The sequence below is a fragment of the Manacus candei genome, unplaced genomic scaffold (assembly GCF_025592945.1).
Source record: "Manacus candei isolate 608988 ecotype Guabito, Panama unplaced genomic scaffold, ASM2559294v1 h1tg000049l, whole genome shotgun sequence".
NCBI lineage: Eukaryota > Metazoa > Chordata > Aves > Passeriformes > Pipridae > Manacus > Manacus candei.
Window position 1 is genome coordinate 25496025 of NW_026138097.1, and position 19963 is coordinate 25515987.

At 36.4% G+C, this 19963-nt stretch overlaps 1 protein-coding gene across 10 annotated transcripts in view; it reads left to right on the forward strand.

Moving 5' to 3' along the window:
• Positions 1-19963, forward strand: part of CDH18 (cadherin 18) — a 487011-nt gene that overhangs the window by 286258 nt on the left and 180790 nt on the right. For 7 of the 10 annotated variants that reach the window (XM_051799307.1, XM_051799317.1, XM_051799312.1 and 4 more), the window contains one exon: positions 11759-11890. The exons of the other annotated variants lie outside the window; for them this stretch is intronic. The gene's annotated coding sequence lies outside the window, so the exon portion shown is untranslated. The remainder of the gene's footprint in view (positions 1-11758; positions 11891-19963) is intronic. 10 annotated transcript variants of the gene reach the window in all.

Consider the following 19963-nt stretch of genomic DNA (forward strand, 5'->3'; position numbering starts at 1 on the left):
GGAGCACTGAGCAGTGTGGCTGCTGATAGGATACTCTGATTACTATCAAAATCCCAAGCTATAGCAGAGGTGCTTAACATTAATGTTAGAGTCACACGTGTAAAAAGCAGATGTTTTCTTATAACCTCTCTGAAAACTACACCTGCATCAATTTTTTGTGGAAGCCAATTTTACCTCTTAGCAGAGAAGTAGTATGATTAGAAACATTCTTACAATGTTACATCTCAGTTCCAATAGGAAAAAAATGCTTGAACATTTCTTTTTCTAAGTTTATATATGTTAGTAAAATGTTTGCCCACATACAAACAACTAAGTAGGTGATTGTCTTTTATTTTCCTTTGATTATTCATCTCTTAATAAGAAGAACTTTACTTTGTAGCAATAATTTTTTCTACAATGGAGTATGCATTTCCCACCTTGAATTATTACACAGCCTTTGTTCTCTTCTCTGACTTTCAGTGGTCTAACAGAAAGCAACTATTTATTTTGAAAAATAATGCGCTTGCTTGTACATCACTGAAAAAAGAAATATAACCCTGCTTCTAGTCTGTAACAAAAGGACTACTAGGTATTACAAGACTTCAATAAGGAAGACCCTTCCCAGCATAAGAGGTTTGAAATCTTATAGACAATGAGATATTTTTTGTTGTTATTTAATATTGCTGATTTCTTCTTTTTATTATCTTTTTTCAATGCTGTACTCTGCAATTTCATGACTTTTGATTGTCAAAACTTGGGAAAAGATTGTTTTAGAACAAATTGAAAACTTCTGGAAAATGTAGTTTCAGATAATTGAAATCGTTAAATGATTGATTTTTTTTTCTTAGAATATGATGAATAAAATACATTTTCAAATATTTTGGACAAAGATATTTTAAAATAAAAAGATAACATGTTCATTTTTATAATGTAGATGTATGCAACAGTGATTTTCTATGGAATTTAAGCATTCTACAGCAAAAACATTCTAACCTGTTTTAGCCAATGGCTATGTGAGTAGAAAACAGAAGGAGTTTTGTGACTTAGAACCCATTCTCTGGAGTAATTTTCTTTTGAATGTGGTGGGAGTTACCCTTATCCTTGGCAAAATACATAGGGTCCTGCTCATGACTTTACTTTGGCAATGACTCTTTGTGGTTATTTAAGCTGCTTATACTCAACATCTTGAAACATAGAATGGAATAAAATTTATTTCATTGCTAGTATAGCAGCCGTAAAAATTACTAGCCTATTTAAAAACTTTTCAGCTTGGTGGCATTCCATGTGAATACTTAATAATTACATAGGAAAAAAAAATATTAGCATGAAAAAATTGAGAATCCAGGACAAATGAAGAGGAAACTAAAATCCCTTAATTTTACAGAGTTTCACAGGTATGGAAACCAAATTGTTTTAAACTCTGCCTTCATAAAGACTCAGTGCTAAAATCTTTTTTTTTATTCTTAGTAAATATTGCAAAGATGAACATACTGGAAAGACAAAACCACCAATGATATAAGCATGTGCATTCCTTAGTTTTTTTTTTTCATTCCTTCTAAAAATAGTATTCTTTAATTTTAGAATAGTGTTGAAGTAGAAGTAAGGATTAAGACAATTGAAAGGGTGGGTTTGAAAACTGAAACAGTTTATTATCTTGTAAGGTAGGTATGTTCTCTGTTTTATGTAGCAGTGCTTTGAGCTTCACTTCTGGATTTTGTATGTCCTTATAATTTGAATTGAATCAGAAATATTTCAAGGCAGATAAGAGTGAAAGAGAAGGTACAATACAATAAAAAAATCACAAATTATTGTTAGATGATGTTTGTGTGTGCAAAAATTCTATGTATACTGCTGAGTTATATTTTAAGTTCTTTTCAATTCAGGGAACCACAAGAGTAAATATTATAGACTAATATTTGCAGATGACAGGACAGATGAATTAAAATATTTTCTTCAGCCAAGAACTGAAATTCCATCTGCTCAGCTCAATTTCATGCAAGTGCTCTGAGCTCCTTAGAGTTAGCTTAATTGAACAATTTTTTTTTTTTTTTTTTTAAATCAGACATAGTGTGATAAAGCTGTTGCAGGACCTATTATAGAATAAAACATCTAGGCAGATTGCCTTTTTAGTTAACAGGCAGAGAACCTTTGGCTATGTTGTGTTTTGAGTTTTACTTGTAAAATTGCTCCTTTTCCTCTGTCAACCAAGAGTAGTTTCCAAATTTTCTGGCACCAACAGGCAGTCAGCCATGATTGCTGGCATCACAGGCACAGCTGCCTTTACCCTAGACCCTTGAGGAACCATATAACACATGATTTTTTTTGCAGATATGGAGTTTTACCCTTGTCTTCCCTCCCTCCAATCCCTATCCCCTCCTCAATCCCCCTGGAGGTATGGGCATGACTGAAAGAGAAAGCAGTGATTTTACCTGTGCAAAATCTCAAAAACTGTCCTTGTTATAGCCAAGAAATGTGTAGGACTTCAATGGCTATTTGCAGTTACAGTATATTTTCTGAATTTCAAAAAAAGTTTTCTTTGACAGTCATTGGCACAAGTTTGGGAGTCCTCTTTATCTGCATGCCTTTTTTTCTCTGATGAATCAGAGTTTATGAACCAAGTCACTTATTTTGTTCTGACGTGTGTTTTATGCTCCATTTGTTTAAAAGCTGTGAGCTATTTCTTCAGAATTTGTTTGAGAGGAAAAAAAAACAAAAATCTTGCAGGAAACAGGGATGTAAACCTAATGTTATTGAAGTCAATCATAGAAATCAAACTGATTAAAGCGTGACAAGCATTTGCTCCTGGTTTTCTCCACCAACTCATAAAATTCAAATTAATTCATTTTTTCTCTTTTATAACATATTTATTATAATATTCATAGAAATATCTTGAGTGCCTTGGGAGATTTTTTGCACATAAAAAAGATGACAGAAGATCCTTCCTAAATCATACTAATCATAATGCTTAGGCATACACATACCCTGTAAACTAACTGTCCCAAAAAGTTTTTTCCCCTGTATTGCAGCCACTAAACCCCCAGCTGTTACCTCAGCTTCTCTGTGATTGCTCTTCCTCTTCAGTAAAGAGATGCTTGTTTCTTTTGGGAGTTCCATCACAGTAATTCTATTTAAACTACTTTGACTTAATTGATTGTCCAGAGTTTGCAGTTCCACAACTGCATCCAAACACTATGGAAATGATGGAGATATTCAAGAACTGTTTGAACACTGTCCTGTGCCATGTGCTCTAGGATGACTCTCCTTGAGCAGAGAGGTTGGACCAGATGATCCACTGTGGTCTCTTTCAAACTTACCTATTCTGTGATTCTGTGATACTGAGGCATGAAGAGGCTTATTGATCTCTTGTAGGAGCCCGAGTCCAACAGACCCTTATTTATTACCATATTTTCCATTCTTCCTGTGCTGCTATTTACATAACTATAGACAAACTGTAATACATATTTGTGAACAGAGAAAGCCAAAGGATTAGTTGCTTCCTACAAGATTATTTTATTGTACTTTAGATTTGGTATTTAAAGAAGTGAAAATCAAAAACCCCAAACCCTTCAACACACAAAGTCATAAGAGATATTTTTATAGGATGTGGTTAACACCTATCCATTTGTCATAAGGCCAAGCTATTTACTGATCCTATGCTTTAATTTGTTTACTTCGTTTACATTTAACACATGAAAGGTTTTTTTGAATGGCTTGAGGAGAAGACCTTGATTTATACTTGTATGAAAAGGATCCTAAGTTTTTGATTCTCTTAAAATATTAAGTCATGAGAAAGAAACCCAAACCCAACCAAACCAGAACAAAAACTCAAGGAAAAAACAAGTGAACTTTTAGTAATAATAGTATTTCAAAGGCTTTTAAATTTCAAACTAATGTGAAAACAGCTGGTATTGTTTTGTGTAATGGAGAGAAAAGAAGAAACATGGGAAAAGTCTTCCCTGCACTTAGTACGGACTGTGTGCCTCAGACTGTGTAGAACGTGCTGCCTTTGCATTAATGATTCCTACACTCTCATAGAAAGGGTCACTGCTGAAGCTGGTTAAGACTGTGTTACTCATTCAGCTTCCTGAAATGAGTAACAAAGAACAGGTTTTTAATGACATGAGGTGGTTCTCAGTGGAAGGAACCACTTTTAATCCAGGATTCTGCTTTAAAGACCTGACCCCTGGAGGAAACAGAAGGAACCTTCCCTGTCTCGAATCTTCTGATATGAAAGCTGCAGCAGGGTTCACTGTAGATCACACACTGCTGCAGTCTCAACTGAACCACTTTGTCAGAACTGACTGGAAAAAGTAAATATTTTAATGTAACTTCATTTTGTTTTGAAATCTAGCTGAGATTCTTAACCAGTAACCAAGCCCTCCATCTTAAATACAGAGTGCTCCTGCATTGTCTACTCTATTTGAGTGGAAAAAGTTAGAGAAAACCACTGAGGATAATACTCTAGGGCATAGAAAAGCATTTTATATGCAGGAATATAAATACAATCTGAAGCCAAAACCTAATTAAAATTGATGTAGAATATATAATCTATACATATAGATGGATAGAAATTTGTGCATATTTAAATATAAGTGGCTTATTAAAAAAATGTATCCTCTTTCCTTCTCTTGTGACGTTTTTCCAGTTCAATGTCTTCTGTGTTTATGTGTATATACGACCAGGAGACAGGTGCTGCTGTTTGTAGAGAGATTCCAATTTTTGTTTAATCCAATGTTCTCTGTTCTGTGCAGCCAAATCTGAAGGACTCTTTATGCCCATTTAAGTAATCAGCTCTAATTCAAACAATAGCTGTTTATATTTATGTTTTATAAGTTTGATGAATTATTACACACATGCATGATACCTTACTTTGTCCAAATAAGCAAAAAACCCCACTCTTTTCCCTCAGTCAGTAGCATCACATTTGAGGATATTTCTCTAATAACCTCATTTCACTGCGGCTGTCACACAAATTAAAGACATATATGCTAAATGCACATAAGAAAAGCTGCAGAGAGGGGAAGGGATATCTGAAGGAGGATGTTTTTGTCTTGAGCTCAGTTTTGTGAGCTAGGTTTAATAGATTAACAGAAATCTGTTGTGCTGTTGTATTCTCCAATGTTGTCTTGCAGTATGGTTATTTGCTTTGCTGTTATATAGACAGGTCGTAAAGAGATATCATGATGACAAAATAAATATTTTTTTCTGCTACAGGGTACAATCTGGGGGGAAAAAGTTTAAAGTAGAAAAAAATGGATTTTTTACCTCTTGAAAGAATTTTGTTGTTTTAAAGACATATATCTTATTTCTGGAATTAGGACAGCAGCAGATTATGAACTTCAACTGTTCTTAAACAACACGAACTCTGTTGTACCTAAACTTGCCCTTAATGGTGAGCCTTGTGGACAAGCAAAAATTTTCTAACTAATACAGCTGTGATCATGCCCAAGTCTTTTCCCTGTGGAGCTTTTCTAAGTAGGGAAAATGTAATTTGTCTTTATTTATTTTTGCGTGTTTCTGTGAATATGAGACCTAAAAATCAGTATTTTTACATTTTCTTTTGATGCCTTCGTTACATCTTTTAAAAAAAGAAAAAAACAAACCACAAAGAAGTGCATGCTGGTTTAGTGAATGAGAACTTGTATTCTTACATAGGTACAATAAATTGTTAATTTTTATTTTGTAATTGAGGGTGAATCCAAAGAAGCAAATGCACAGATGCCCGAGCCTTCATAACTTGAACTCTCTGCATGGTTGTTGTATTTTGGGGACCTTCCTCATTATTTGAAAAATAAATATATTTCATCAAGGAATGTATGTGTGAGATAATTTTATATCCTCCTATGAGCTTGCTATTGCACACTGCTTTCTACTGCACATTTAAAGTCTCGCAAATTATGTTCATTATAAATAGACGAGATGATCTATGGACTCTCAATAAAGTGATTGAGCTGTTTTCTTTATGGCTGTGTCTTCGGCAGATACAGTAAAAAAAATGCACTGATGAACATGCAAAGTAATTTTTCTTTTATTCTTGGCTACAGTGCCAGCTTTCTTCAATCTAACTTGTAGTGATCCTTCTCTCCCTAGTTCACACTTTCCACGGAAACAATCCAGCTTTCTCAGCTGTGATCTTCATCCTTATCCACTAACAATGCTCCTGAAGGTGCTGGAGAATGCCTTGGAAGATCTTAATGGAGTTCATCTATTACGTATTTAGAATGCAGAGTGAACTTGTCTATTCCAAACGTGTTAAAACTGTGACCACACTCACTAACTTTAGTTGCAAAGTCCAGTCCACAAATTATTTGTATGGCAGCAGGTTGCAGATCCATATACAGGGGTGCTTTGTTGTCCAAGGCAAAATATAAGCAAATAGGAAGGACTGAGATTGTATGTTGCAGCCTCTACAGTTGAATGAACAGAAATTAAATATGGGGCAATTGTGTGAAGAATGGTGGAACTGATGTGTTTATACACTTCATATAAACATTTTTTCTCTTTCGTGGCCTTTTTCCATACTGCCACTCAGTTAGTTCCTCTTGCTTCTATTTTAAAAGATGTTTTTTTGAAAAATCATTTGGTTGGTAAGCTAGTCAGCTCCTCCTTAAAGTCTGTGAGAGAACAGCATTCCATAAATACTTTTTTCCCCTGTTATGTGTTCTTTCTTAAACTGCAGTTTCTGGCTCCAGGCAATATATTTCAAAATTCCAGCTTACATTTAAAAAGAAAATCATGAGAATTCTTCTTCCTTTAGCATGCAAAAAAGATCTAAAACATCATTTCATTGTTTCATATTATACTGCAGACTCAAAAACCAAATGAAAAGTCTTTTTTTTTTTCCTCAAATTGACTGATAAATTTAGTGCTCAGGGTTATCAGTATTAAGCTTCTGTAAGAATTACAAAAATTTGAGGCATCAAAACAAAAGTCACTGTCTTGATAAGGCATGTTTTTGTGATAAAAGGCATCATTACTTTTTAGTTAATGTGCAAAAGGACATAAAAGATAAGTTGGAAAAAATGTATGTGCACTTCTCACAGGAGAATGTTGTCTACACATGATGTGTATGAGACAGTATAAAGATACAGTGGGACATTTATTTATTGCTCATTATATTGTACTTTATTTCTTCACTTGCTTTATATAAATCCAAAGTTGTCATCCCAATTATATAGAAATTGAAAAATATTTTATTAAAAAAAAAAGAAACCAAAAAACAAACAGAAACCACACCAAAAAACTATAACCCCCTACTCTTATTAATTTCTATAGCTGACCTTCTATATGACACTTGACAGGAGTAAGTGAATAAATGAAAATAGAGTGATATAATAAATTTTTAAAAGCCCGTTGATTTAGGTAAGTGATGGAAGGATTTAACAAACCGATTTACATGACATGAGTGGTTCTGCAAAACACAGCTCTTTTAGTCATATGTAGAAGCAGATATAAATGTGTCAGTTGTGTGTAACCCTATCAGACCTCTGAGTAAAATGTTAGCTGTCACATTGTATGCAAAATATGTATAAAAATTGTGGGGGTTTTGTCCACTGAGAGAGAAGAAAAAAAAATTACATGGTGTTTAATATGTGGATCTCAAAGTAAAGAGTGAAACCCTCCAGTACCTGAGGTTACTGTTCCCATAGAGTTGTAGGATTAAAATGAATTGCTTGAATTGCAAAAGTGCTTTGGAAGATAGAGCAGTCTTTGAGGTGCGGGCAAGTTAATTAGCGCAGGAATAGTTCTTTTCATAAAGAATGAGCACTGTGACGTTTTATGTTAGCAGTCACTGTAATCTTCTGGGCAAAGGAGTGGCTCAGTTGCAAAGAGCTTTGTCTTGGTGCAGTTGACAAGCCAGTAAAGAGCCATCAGTAATGATCATGGGACGGACCAGCCTGAGTTACATAGTGGAAGGCATCTGCTACAAATTGCATGCCCAAAAGAAGTAAGTAGATGAATTCTCGAACCAGCTTAAGGAAGTCTCATGACCAGGAAAATCATGGGAAATCTTAGTATCTGCTAGAAGGGCAACATAACATGGCAGAGTGCAAGCAAACCAAGATATGCCTGTTGTGTGTTAAAGACAATTTCTTGACACATGTGATCAGTGAGCCAGTTAGGTCAGATGTTCTGCACATCTGTTATTCACAGAAAAAAGAAAAAAAACTGGTTAAAGATGTGAAGGTCACCAGTTGACTTAATTGCATTGACCACGAGACTGTAGAGTTTAAAATTCTGGGAAAAAAAAATGACCAAGAGATGGACTTGAGGAGAAAAATAGAAACACATGGACTTGAGGAGAAAAAACTGTCTTGTTCAGGGATCTTTGTGGCTTGATCCTGTAGGAGTCTGATCTGGAGAAAAAGAGGGCCGAGGTGAGCTGGTTAACCTTCAAGGACAACCTCATCAGTTAGAGTGGTCTATGCCAGTATGCAGATAGCCACATAGCTATTGCAGAAGACCATAAGGGGTGAACATCAGAATCTTGACTGAAGATAAGCAAAACCATAATGTACACAGAAGATAGAAGCTGAGATGAGCTTCCTGGTTATTTCCTACAGAGGATTGTCTAAGCATGTAGAGGTAAGGTTAGAAAGCTGTAGCTCAGTTGGATAAAGAACTGTAAAAGAAATAAGATTAGCTTTTGTGAGTACATGCAGCAAAAGGCAGCCTAGGGAAACTGGGCCCATTGCTCAGTGGGGCAGAGGATCTAATGACAAAGGATGTGGAAAAGGTCAAGCTGACAGAAACCTCATGAATTTCAACAAAGGCAAATGCTAAGTTTTGTGTCTAGCTTGGAATAATTCACCATGCAGCAGCATGGGCTTAGTGCCAGCAGGATAGAAAGCATCTTTGCAGAGGTCATGGGCAGGTCTTGGTAAAGAAAGCTATGCAAGGAAAGGCAGCTACATTCTGCAGAATATTAGCAAGAAAGAAGCCAGCAGGCTAAGGGAAGTAATTTTCCCCCACTATTAAGCACTTATGAGACAGCATCTGGAATATTGTGTCCGGTTTGAGTACCTCATGACATAAAAGACATTGACGTCTTTGATATCTTGGAGTGAACTCCATGAGGAGCTACTGAGATGTTGAGGGGATTGGAGGAGTTGATGATTGAGCAGAGGTTAAGAGAGCTGGGTTTCCTTAGCCTTAAGAAGATAAGGCTACAGGGAGATCTTAGTGCTCTCTTCAGCCACTTAATGAGAGAACACAGAGAAGATGGAGATGAATTCTTAGGGGTGCATGACAGTATAGCAAAATTCAATGGGTACGGGGTGATAAATGAGAAATTCTGGTCAGAAGAACATGAATATAATGACAGTCAAATACTGCAACAGGATTCCCAGTATGGTGTGTAATCTCCACCTTGAAGATATACTAAACTGGACTGGACAAGTCCCTGAATAACCTGATCTTCTTGTCCTTGCTTTGAGCAGAGGTCCTAGCCAAACTAAGTAATTCTACTGTTCTATAATCACTGCTTAAAATAAGATAAATCATTAAAACCAAACCAAAACAAAGAGGCATGAGTATAAAATAAATATTTATAGTACTTAACCTTTAATCTTAAAGTTTCCTTTATTGTTTGAATGTACAGCTTTCCTGTATTTCTGAGAAACTAAGTAGGAACTCAGAAATGTGACATTGCCAGTTAATTTCTGGCAGAAATGACAAAAGGTGTATGGGAAAGCTCTTGTTTGGTGCTCCTGAGTTTTCCCTTATGACTTCCAGAAAAGTATTCAGAAGTGTCACAGATAAGCATTGTAGATGCTTCCAACTTTATTTGAATTGAACTCTACTGTCAAAAAAATCAACTTTTCATTATTTATGATGGGTCCACAAAGAAATGGAAGGAAGACTGATCATACAGTGCTGGGTTTGTGACCATATTTTGATTTTTCACACAGTTGCTAAAAGATCCGTAGAGCTTTTCGTAGGACAAATGTTTTTGTTACATAAGAACATAATTCAGTGAAAACTATTTTCCACATTTTTATTAAAAATATTTATTACTTTATTGGAATTAGAACCAGGACTTTAATATCACTTTGTCATTTCACTGCACTATTTAAATGGAAAGAAATTACCCCACAAAAATATTCCTGGTTAACTTGAAAACAAATTTGCAGTAAGCATTCTTAGTGATTAATATTTCTAGCAGTAGAAGCATATTATGCTCTTAGTAGAAATAATCTGAATATCTAAGAATATAAATACATAAACTCCCAGTGGTCATTTAAGGCTGACTTGGATTTTAAAGGAGGGGTTGAGGGGGTTTTTTTGTTGGTCTGGTTTCCTTTTTTTTTTTTTTGAATTGAGAAATGTACTCTCATCTGGACAAAATATTCTAATGCTGTTAATTTGACAAGAATTCTGATTATACTCTATTTGGTCTCCAGCCCTTCACTGTTATGCAAATTAAGCTCATTTTCTTTTGCTATGTGTGAAGTACATGAGCAATACATTGTGTCAATAAAGGAGTAGAAATATTATTTATGATGACTAAAAGAGAGTTTTTACAGAAATTTATTGATAATTCTTGGTACTGAAGTAATGGAGACATAAATTTTTATGCATTGTTAACAGCAACTTCAATAGCATCTTGATAAACCTCAGAGGCTTGACTGGCAAAACTGTCAAAATTATAGCCGAGAACATGTTGATAGCTGTGATGTTGTTGTTTTCTACCTAGAGATGGACTGAAGGAGGTGACCCTTCTCTGGGATTTATTGTAAGACTTTGCTGCAGGACAGAGGATCAGAGTGTAACTATAATTTTACTTCCCATTAGCTGTCATTCAAAAAAATCTGTTGGGAAGATGTCCTATTCACAGATTTCTTTATAAAACAATCTAAAATTACATATTTGAGCATATTCAGTTGACAGTTACATAAAAGTAATGATACAGTGGAGAGGAAATAAATAGTTTGAGGCCAATGAAACTTAGTTCCATGAGCGAATGGAAATTTTCTTCGAACATGCCCTCCGTGGGATGAATATAATTTAAACATAGATGAAACAAGAAATAGTCTTATAATTATACATATTAAAGGGCTATTCTAACAGTATGGAGCACGTGATAATTATTTTTTACAGTTTTATTCTTACGTATTCTTCAGTTTTCAGTTTGCACTGTTTTGCTTAAAGCATTTGCAAGCAAATGACTTTCAGATATGACAGTCAGGGTGTGGTGTACCTGAGAATCCCTTAATAACTTCTTACAAAGTGGTTATTTCACAAATACTAAACTTGATTGATTGACTCAACTACTCTGCAGTAATCATCAGGGGTGGGGGACCGAGGGGGGTGGGGAGGCATTACTCAGTTGTTGGGAGGATTTTGAACTTGGCAGGTGATTTTCTTATTGAGCTAGAGTCAGTTTCCTCCTGCATAAACTAGTGGCCTCTCTGACTTTTGTAAGAAGAATGTGAAATTCTTTTGCCGAGCAGTTTCAGTCTCAGATGCAAAAATCTGGCTATACAATTCGAGCAATTATCTTTGAGTTATACTGAAAGATGGATATGTCTGGCTCTGAAAGGGATGTAAGCTGGGGGAAAGGAATGGTTTTCTGGATCAGAGAGAATTACATTTCTGATAGAAACAGGGAAGCCTTGTGAGGGAAATTTAGATTAAATTTGTTTACTCTCTTAAGCTATAAGGCTAAACCCTGAGTTTTAACATAGAATATATGATAATTTTTGGTGATCTTTATGGAAAGACCCACCTCCACTGTGAGAGAAGCTGGATCAAGCTCTGTGTGTTCTATTTTGTTCAGGCTTGCGGGTAAACTGCTGGTGGAGTTAAAATACTCTGAAGAGAAGTAACAGCCTCTGCCTGTTAACTTACAAATCAACAGAAGAATTGTGCATTGCTAGACAATATAAAGCTAAATGAGTACTTTTTTCAGGTTAGTGTTTTTATTATTTTCTTTCTTTTTTCCTTTTTTTTTTTTAATGTGTACATTAATTATTAGGGGTTCCTATGTCATATTAGGGGTGTCTAACGGTCATGTCAAGTCACTGAAACATCTTTCTTGCAGATCTTTATTTTTCATGTGGTTTTAGGACTGTGTGGAAAACACTGAACAATGAGTGGAAATCAGAGTTTGATGGAAAATCAAACTGTAAAATAATATGACAAAAAATTAAAGCAGGACTCAGAGAACATAACCTCATTAATGACTAATTGTGTTTAGTAAACTATCCCTGTTAGTTACTGTTGTGAGTTAATTATCCTTGCAGATGTTCTTTTCTAGTAAACAGGAAGGCATTTTTTAGCTTTACCTTATGTAACCTTTTTAAAAAAATATTTTCTTCCTACTATGTGGACAAAAAAAGATGATATTTAATTATTGGATATCAGGTGAACATTTTTGTAGGAACACTTCTCTCAACAGAACAATTATGCACTTGAGACTGAAAAAAGTTTAGAAAGGCAGTTTTGACTATGTCCATTAAAAAGTCTTCATTTACCTTTTCCTGAATTCTTTGAAATAAATCTTGTTTTAAGAAAATTAGAGATTAAAGTAAAAAAATAATATTTGCAGCTGATTCAAATAATTACTGCCATTTATAATTCTGGTATTTACTATAAAACATCCAAACGTCAAACCTCAATGCAAAATCCATCATGGTTATACTCCTATAGTGCTAGGGGTTTAAATGTGTACCTGAAAATATTACTGTGTCCCAGAGATCCCTCAAGGTCATCACCAGTCACCAGGAGATGCTCCTGCTTCCACTGGCCCTGAGGTATCAACTTCATGTATCCATCCTCCACTGCACCCTCAAAAAGGCAAAGAAATCTGATTCCGGGGGTTCTTTTTAGGCTGTTCCAGGATCCAGTGTATAGGTTTTAAACACACTTAGGTAAGAGCTGCCTTGTTATCCAGTTGCCACTAATAAAACTCAACTAAAACCAAGTTACGGTAAAATTCAAGTACTAGCACTCTAGTCTATAACATTCAAAACAGACTAGACTATGCAGTTTAAAATATTTTTAGGCTAAAATGAGAGGTGTTGCATTATCCTTGTTGCACCAGCCTTGCATCAAATTATCTATTCCTCACTCATTGAGTTATATCTATGCTGTCAAGATGGCAGTCAAGCTTATACTCTCTCCGCTTGTCTTAAACCTCAAATTACACTTGCTCAGAAGGTTTTGTAAGATAATTTATAAAACACACTTGGTGGCCTCTTACATTTCACTGTACAAGGTCTTTTGTTATGTGTTAATATTCTATAACAACCTGTACTTTAAACTGTTTTATACAAAGATCTCCATAGAATAACTGAATAGTAACATTTGACTGAGTCCAGATGTATTGCATGGCGAGATCACCCATCTATAATTTTTTCCCCTCCCTAGACATAATGTGGAAGGAAACTAACAGGAACACAGGAAACAGCAGCAAGTGTTCATGATATATGAAAATTTGTAAAAAAACTGATAAAGAAATTACTCGTTTGTGCTTCTTTATTGGCATTACTGCTGAGAACTCCTGCTGAACAGTGTTAGAATGTTTATTTCTGAAGAACTTAAATGGAGAAATTGAAGCACTTTGAGTGTATTAATGTTTAACTGTACTGTTAATATCAGAACTGTTCATCTATCTCTTTGTTGGTACAACATTTTCTTGAAGCTCTAACATCTGTGACACAGGGAAATCATTCAGTTCAGCCATATAGTCTATTTTTCACTAAAGGTTTGCATCATAAGAGCAATATAGATGACTTTACCTGTGGAAAATTCTCTGGATTTCCCTGTTAGGCTACACATTTAGATTACAATTTCTGTATCAAGAGAACACATATTCTCAGTCCCTAAACTGAGCATCACTGTCTCTTGAAGGGTAAAGCTAATTCATGACATTACATGAAATATTATATTCATTAGCATTCATTGCCAGAGGGGTTCTGGCTGCTTGAAGACTTTCAACATGTGACAAAAAACTCAGAGAAAACAGAAACCAAGATTACTTGCTGTCTTTGAATTCAAGCAAGACAACAGTTGACTGTACAAGAGACCATCCAGCAGTCAGTTGCAATGCATACATCACTGCTTCAGTGAATTGGGCCCTAAATATTTTTTCTGTGAATGATCTGTCATTTGTCTGAACATCTACCTCCTCAGTTGCAGGACTTGATGGGGTTTTTTTTAGCTCTCTACCCATTTCTCCTGCCTCTTGACATCCTACTTGAGTGGAAGCACAACCATCTGGCGCATCTGCTGCTCAACCCACCCTCCCCTGGTTTTATATCATCTGCAACTTTCTGAAGAGTGGACTCTGTCTCATTTTAAGAGCATTAATGAAAATGCAAATAGTACTGGCCCCAGTATTGACAACTGGGGTATAGCATTAGGCTCCAGTGTTAGATGCTCCATCACCATCTCAGTGACTGAGGTGAGGTTGACCAACCTGTAGTTTTTTGGATCTTTTTTCTTGTCCCTCTTGAAGGTAGGAGTGAAATTTGCTTTCTTCCAGTCTTCAGGAACCTCTTCGAATTGGCATGCAATGACATCAGTCGGCTCCCTCAGTACTCATGGGTGCTTTCTGCCAGGCTTCGTGGGCTTATGTATGTCCAGGTTATTTAAAACTTCCCTGATCTGATTCTCGTCCACCAAGGATGTCTTCCTTACTCCAGGATTTGCCAATGGCCCAAAGGGCCTGTGATTCCCAAAGGCCAGCTTTTCAAATAAAGACTGAGGTGAAGAAGACATTGAGTATCTCAAGTGAAAACACTTAATCAGAAACATGTTTGGCTTGATTCATTTGATAGAGAGCTTTTGTAGACTTTTGCCTGAATTCCTGTTAGTGTATTGTAGATCCTAGCTTTTCCAGACATTGTAGGCGTTATACCCATGGAGCTGAGAGTCTGCCTACAGCATGTGTTCATGCCTCAGTGTCATAGCAGAAGGCACCAAAGTACTGCTGAGTTTAAGGATTCCTGAGCTTCTGTATGTGGAATGCAACCACAGCCTTGAGGTTATGGGAGGTTACAGTGCATTTTCCCTGGATTTTTTTTTACCCCTGACTCTGAGAGTTTAGAAATACTGATGTCAGATGGTAGCTAATTTTATTTGCTCTATTTTCATGGTGACTAAACAATGCTGAAAAGAGAGTTAAGTGACTTACTTAACTTGTAAGTGGCTTAGTTATTTCCCCTACTTCTTGAAATTTAATCAATCATGTTGGGTGTAATTATTTAGTTAATGTTGATTACACGTAGACCTCAGATATGGTTTTCTAAAACCTGTTACAAATCCACTCACTAAATAGGTTCCCTGAAATTATTTATATTTATTCTTTTATACTTTAAATCTTCTTTCTTTTTCCCCAGCCAGCGTAGGGAGAAAAGTTGTCACACTAAAAGCCTGATTTTGTTCTGCTCTTGTATGTGCAATCCATTTGCTCAGTGGGATTCCAGCTAAGTATAGAAAAAAGAACATCACACTGGGGAATGCATGCACCTAACAGAGACCTGAAAGCTTCCAACCTTAAGCTTTGCTAATGGCAAATTATCTTAGTGGTCTTACTCTGCTCTATCTCAGGCAAGATTAAGAGAAAAGCAAAAAAAAATGGCCTTGCTTACTTCAAACTTAATTGATAATATCTGTCCGGTTATTTTAAATTGTTATTTGCATCTTGTGTTTGCTTAAAGATACAGAAGGCAGTGTTGAACTTTACTTCTTTTATTGATCTGCCAGGAGTTTTTTTTGTTGACACAGTTGGAATATGAGTTAAAACATAACTCGTTACTCTGCTCAGAGGTGTGTAGCAGATCACAAAATTTAGTGCTGTGTGTTCTGTTCCAAACAATAAGCTTTAGCCTGTTTCTGCTGTAAACCCACTGCAAATACTGGAGCCATGCAAGGAATGAAGCCTCTCACAGTTCAAGTAAAGGCTTTGATTGTGACCTGTTTTGTTTAGCGCTTGGTCAAAAGTTGTACTAAATTATTTCGGCCACTTGTTTTTTTTTCTTTAATCATAAGTGAAAGGAATAACTGCATACAGTGTTTGTTTCTCCCTATTAATAATAACTGTTGCACAGTGGCAGAGGTGACTTTAGAAATAATTTAAATAACCATTTCAGAAACAGCATTTGAGCACTTTAATTTGGTTCCCAGAAGTTGTTTCCTAAAGGTTTCCTCTGTCGGTCACTGAGAGGACTGCTTTCCTTAGCAAGCACTGAAAATACTTCTGTTACTTAAACTTTATTCTTTTTTTCCTGTGCCCATATTTTATAAATATTTTAGATATCCAAAGAATCATTTAGGGTCATTCTGTTAGCAAAGACTATCATTATGTGTATTGTAACTGGATTTGTGATGGCACACTGTAATTTTCTACAGAACAATTGGGAAAATATTAATAGTGATACGAAACAGACTAACTATTTCTTCATTAGGAACTACAAAAATTGTAACATTATGAAGGACATCTGTAGGAATACAGAGCATTGAGCAGCTTCTGAGATACTGTACGTGCACGGTTTCAAATAAAGTAATTGGTTTCTGAAATCACTTAATAAGCTTTTTATTTCTGCCCAAAAATAAAGTTTACACTGGTAAAACTAAGCCCTTTCTGGAGTTAAATTTCTAGTTTTAATTATGGTATCAGTAAACTCTTGCACAACAAAGAAAGGGTACAGGATGAGCAAGGCAAGCTAGAGAAGTGATAAAAAAAAGTGAAGTTAATGGGTTGTTCTGATAAATAGACACACTGCATTTGATGTTACAACAGTGTCTAGTAGAAATTGTGGAACATATTTCCATTTTAGAAAGAATAGATGAATCACAGACCTCAAGACAAAAAATCTGCAGGAATTACCCTAAGGTTTATAACCAAAGTTATAAACTCGTATCTCTTGCTGATGAATGTTTCTGCATTTAATTTAAATAAGTGTAGTTGCAGGAAGTGATGGAATGTGTTGTGCTTTGTTTTGCTAGAGCTCAAGAACATAAATACATTATTTCTTTTTAATTATTACTATTTTTACAATTCTAGATCACTTTTTAAAAAAAAGAATTCTAGATAAACCTTATGGTATTTTTTACTGAACAGCTGAAAGAAGAGCAGATTATGCAGTGTAAAAATTGTTTATTAATATTCATTCAAGCCCTTTTATTGCAAAAGATACACAACACTATTTGGAATATAGAAGGTAACAGACATGGAGAGGTTCATGGCTGAGGTTCATCCACTGGAGATTGAGTGTTAAGAGCTTGGTACTATTGGGTAGATTGTTTAGCTCACTCTGTTTTCATCATTTGGTGATAAAAAGTAAGCAAAAAATATAAAAACTCTGAAGAGAGCCTTTTCAGACTGTTCTTTTACAGTTTAGCATTCAGCCAATTTATCTTGGCCTTCTAAATCCATTGAGCTGATCTAATATCTTCCTTCTCCAGACACTACTGATCTCCTTGATAAATCATTATTTTTTCATTTCCTGAACCAGTTCCTTAGCTAATTGTTTCCTTAAGGGTAAACAGTTGCTTCCGCAGTGATCATAGAATCATCAACTCATAGAATGGGTTGGGTTGGAAGGGACCTTTAAAACTCATCTAGTGCAACTTCTATGCAGTGAACTAGGACATCTTCAACTATATGATTCCTCAAGCCCCATCCAACCTGACCTTGAATGTTTCCAGGGATGGGGCATCCACAACCCCTCTGGGCAACCTTTTCCAGTGTTTCACCATTTCATTGTAAAAAACTTCTTCCTTATATCCAGTTGGAATCTACACTCCTTCAGTTTGAAACCCTGACCCCTTGTCCTATTTCAACAGGCCCTACTAAAAAGTTTGTTCCCATCTTTCTTATAATCACCATTTATGTACTATGAAAGAAAGGAGTCTTGTAAGAGCTCTCACTTCTGCTTTTCCCTGTGTTCTAATGGCAAAACTGGGTGGTAACCCCATGTCCTTACTTTGCTTCTTCTGCTTTTCTATTGGTGGTTTGCAATTTCCTTTACCTTTATCTCTCCAGGAGTTCTCAAAAAGAGGACAGGAAAGTGCTTTGCCCTTTCTATTCCTTGACATTTCTTCTCAGGTCTCTTCTGCAATTTTGTAGAAATAATATTTTTCATGGAGTAGCTTTGGGAACCAGAGCATGCAACAACCACACTGGTGTTCTCGTTTGTGCCCTTCCAGCATTGTCTCCTGACTCCAACTCTGTTTTCATTCTGCAGGACTTGAGCACACACAGAAATGCCAAGTAAAACACCTGTACTGGCAGGTGTCATTCTGGAGATAAGATGACATTAATTTGAAATAGGTGAGGAAAGGAGATTAATTAAGCACTCGATTAAGTACTCTATCATCAGAAAATGAGCTTTTTTTTTTTTTGACAGGATCTCTCATCTCCAACTTGATGTTTCCTGCAGTGCAAGAATGAAAATGTTAATAACAGAAATTTGAACTAAATATCCCTCTGTAACAAAAATAAATAAAAAATAAATTTTCTTGATAAAATTTTAATTGTAGCATTGGTAAGTTAAAAAATAATACTTGGTGGATTTTTTTTTCTAGGGAATAAAAAAGGAAAAAGCTGTAAGAATTAAGTTGATGGTAAGGTGCTTGGAATGCATTGGGTATTAGAAAAACCTGGTTTTTATTCTGCTACAGCTATCTCGTGGTGCTTCTGCAGGTTGGTTGGAGTCACAGGGAATTTGGGGGTGAGGCAACTGCAAGAGGACCACTCTACCCATTGATACAGGTTTTCATTTCTGTATTGGCTGAGTATTGCCAGAGGTGTAAGACCCCAAGTTCTTAAGCTACAAGCTCATCAGAGGGGTTTACTTTAAAAATATACGAGGCTCCAACAATATTTACCCTCTGGACATACTAGAAGAGCCTTCGGTTCTTTTAACACCTTAAGAGAGAGCACAAAGAAGAAGATGCTGCACATGTTTTCTCAGGAAGTACTTTACTGGTAAACTTTAGAAAATAAGGAACTTGACTCAAATTTAAAGGGTAACGTTCAACCAAAATAAAGCATTCCACAAAACAACATGTTGCTTTAGCAATTTAACACCATTTAACAAAATCCAACCCATTCATTCTCAAGTTACTCAAAATAATAAGAAAGGAGATTAAGAGAAGTAAAGAAAGAGAGAGAAAAAGAGAAAAATTATAGCTACCACTAGAGAGTCCTGTGCAAGTCCAGTTTCCACATGACCAAATAGTAGGGTTGAAATGAAGACAGAGAACACATCTTGCTGCTTTTATTTGCTTTGGCCCCCCTGTGTCCACCCCCCCCCCCCAGGCAGGACTTCCAGTGTGCCAGCCAGTCTGGGGCTGGGTCAGGGGCTCTGAGCTGTGGTGTGGGCAATGCTCCCGGGATTCTGTTCACAGACAGTTGCTCCAGGGCTGCCCAAGGAGGCTCAGAGGGGCTGCAGTTTGAGACAGGGCATCACCTCACCTCCATGAAATTTGACCCGTCCCTTTCCCCCCCACACACACTTTAGTTAGTCCGAGTCAGTAATTTAATGTCTCACAGCTGGGCAGGGTGTGCCAAGGAGGAGCACGATACACTTGCATTTTTGGTATAGTGTGTATATTCACATGTGCCGTATCTGCAGTGGCCCTGCTCATGGACATGATCAGCACCACAGGCTCAGGGGAGAGGCCATCCACTGCCAGCAGGGGTGATGCCCCAGGCCCATAGGACAGAGCTCCGTTCCCCTGCAGTGATTCAACCCTGGGCTCCTCCTGCAAGGTTGCAGCCCTGTTCATGGTTTTACACTTAGTTCGTTAGCACAGGCCTCACTGATCCCTCAGTCAGTCTCTTTGACTTTCTCCACATCTAAACCCAATAAGCAATTGTTAGCACACTGCTTCTGGTCTCCTGCCCAGAAGGCCTTGCAAGGATGGGAAGTTAGTAGCAGCTCATCTACGCTTCTCTCCTGTGCGTAGCTGAGCTAGTAGAGTGGACAGATGTTGTTCAGACCTCATTTTATCTGAGCACTGCTCTCAAGTA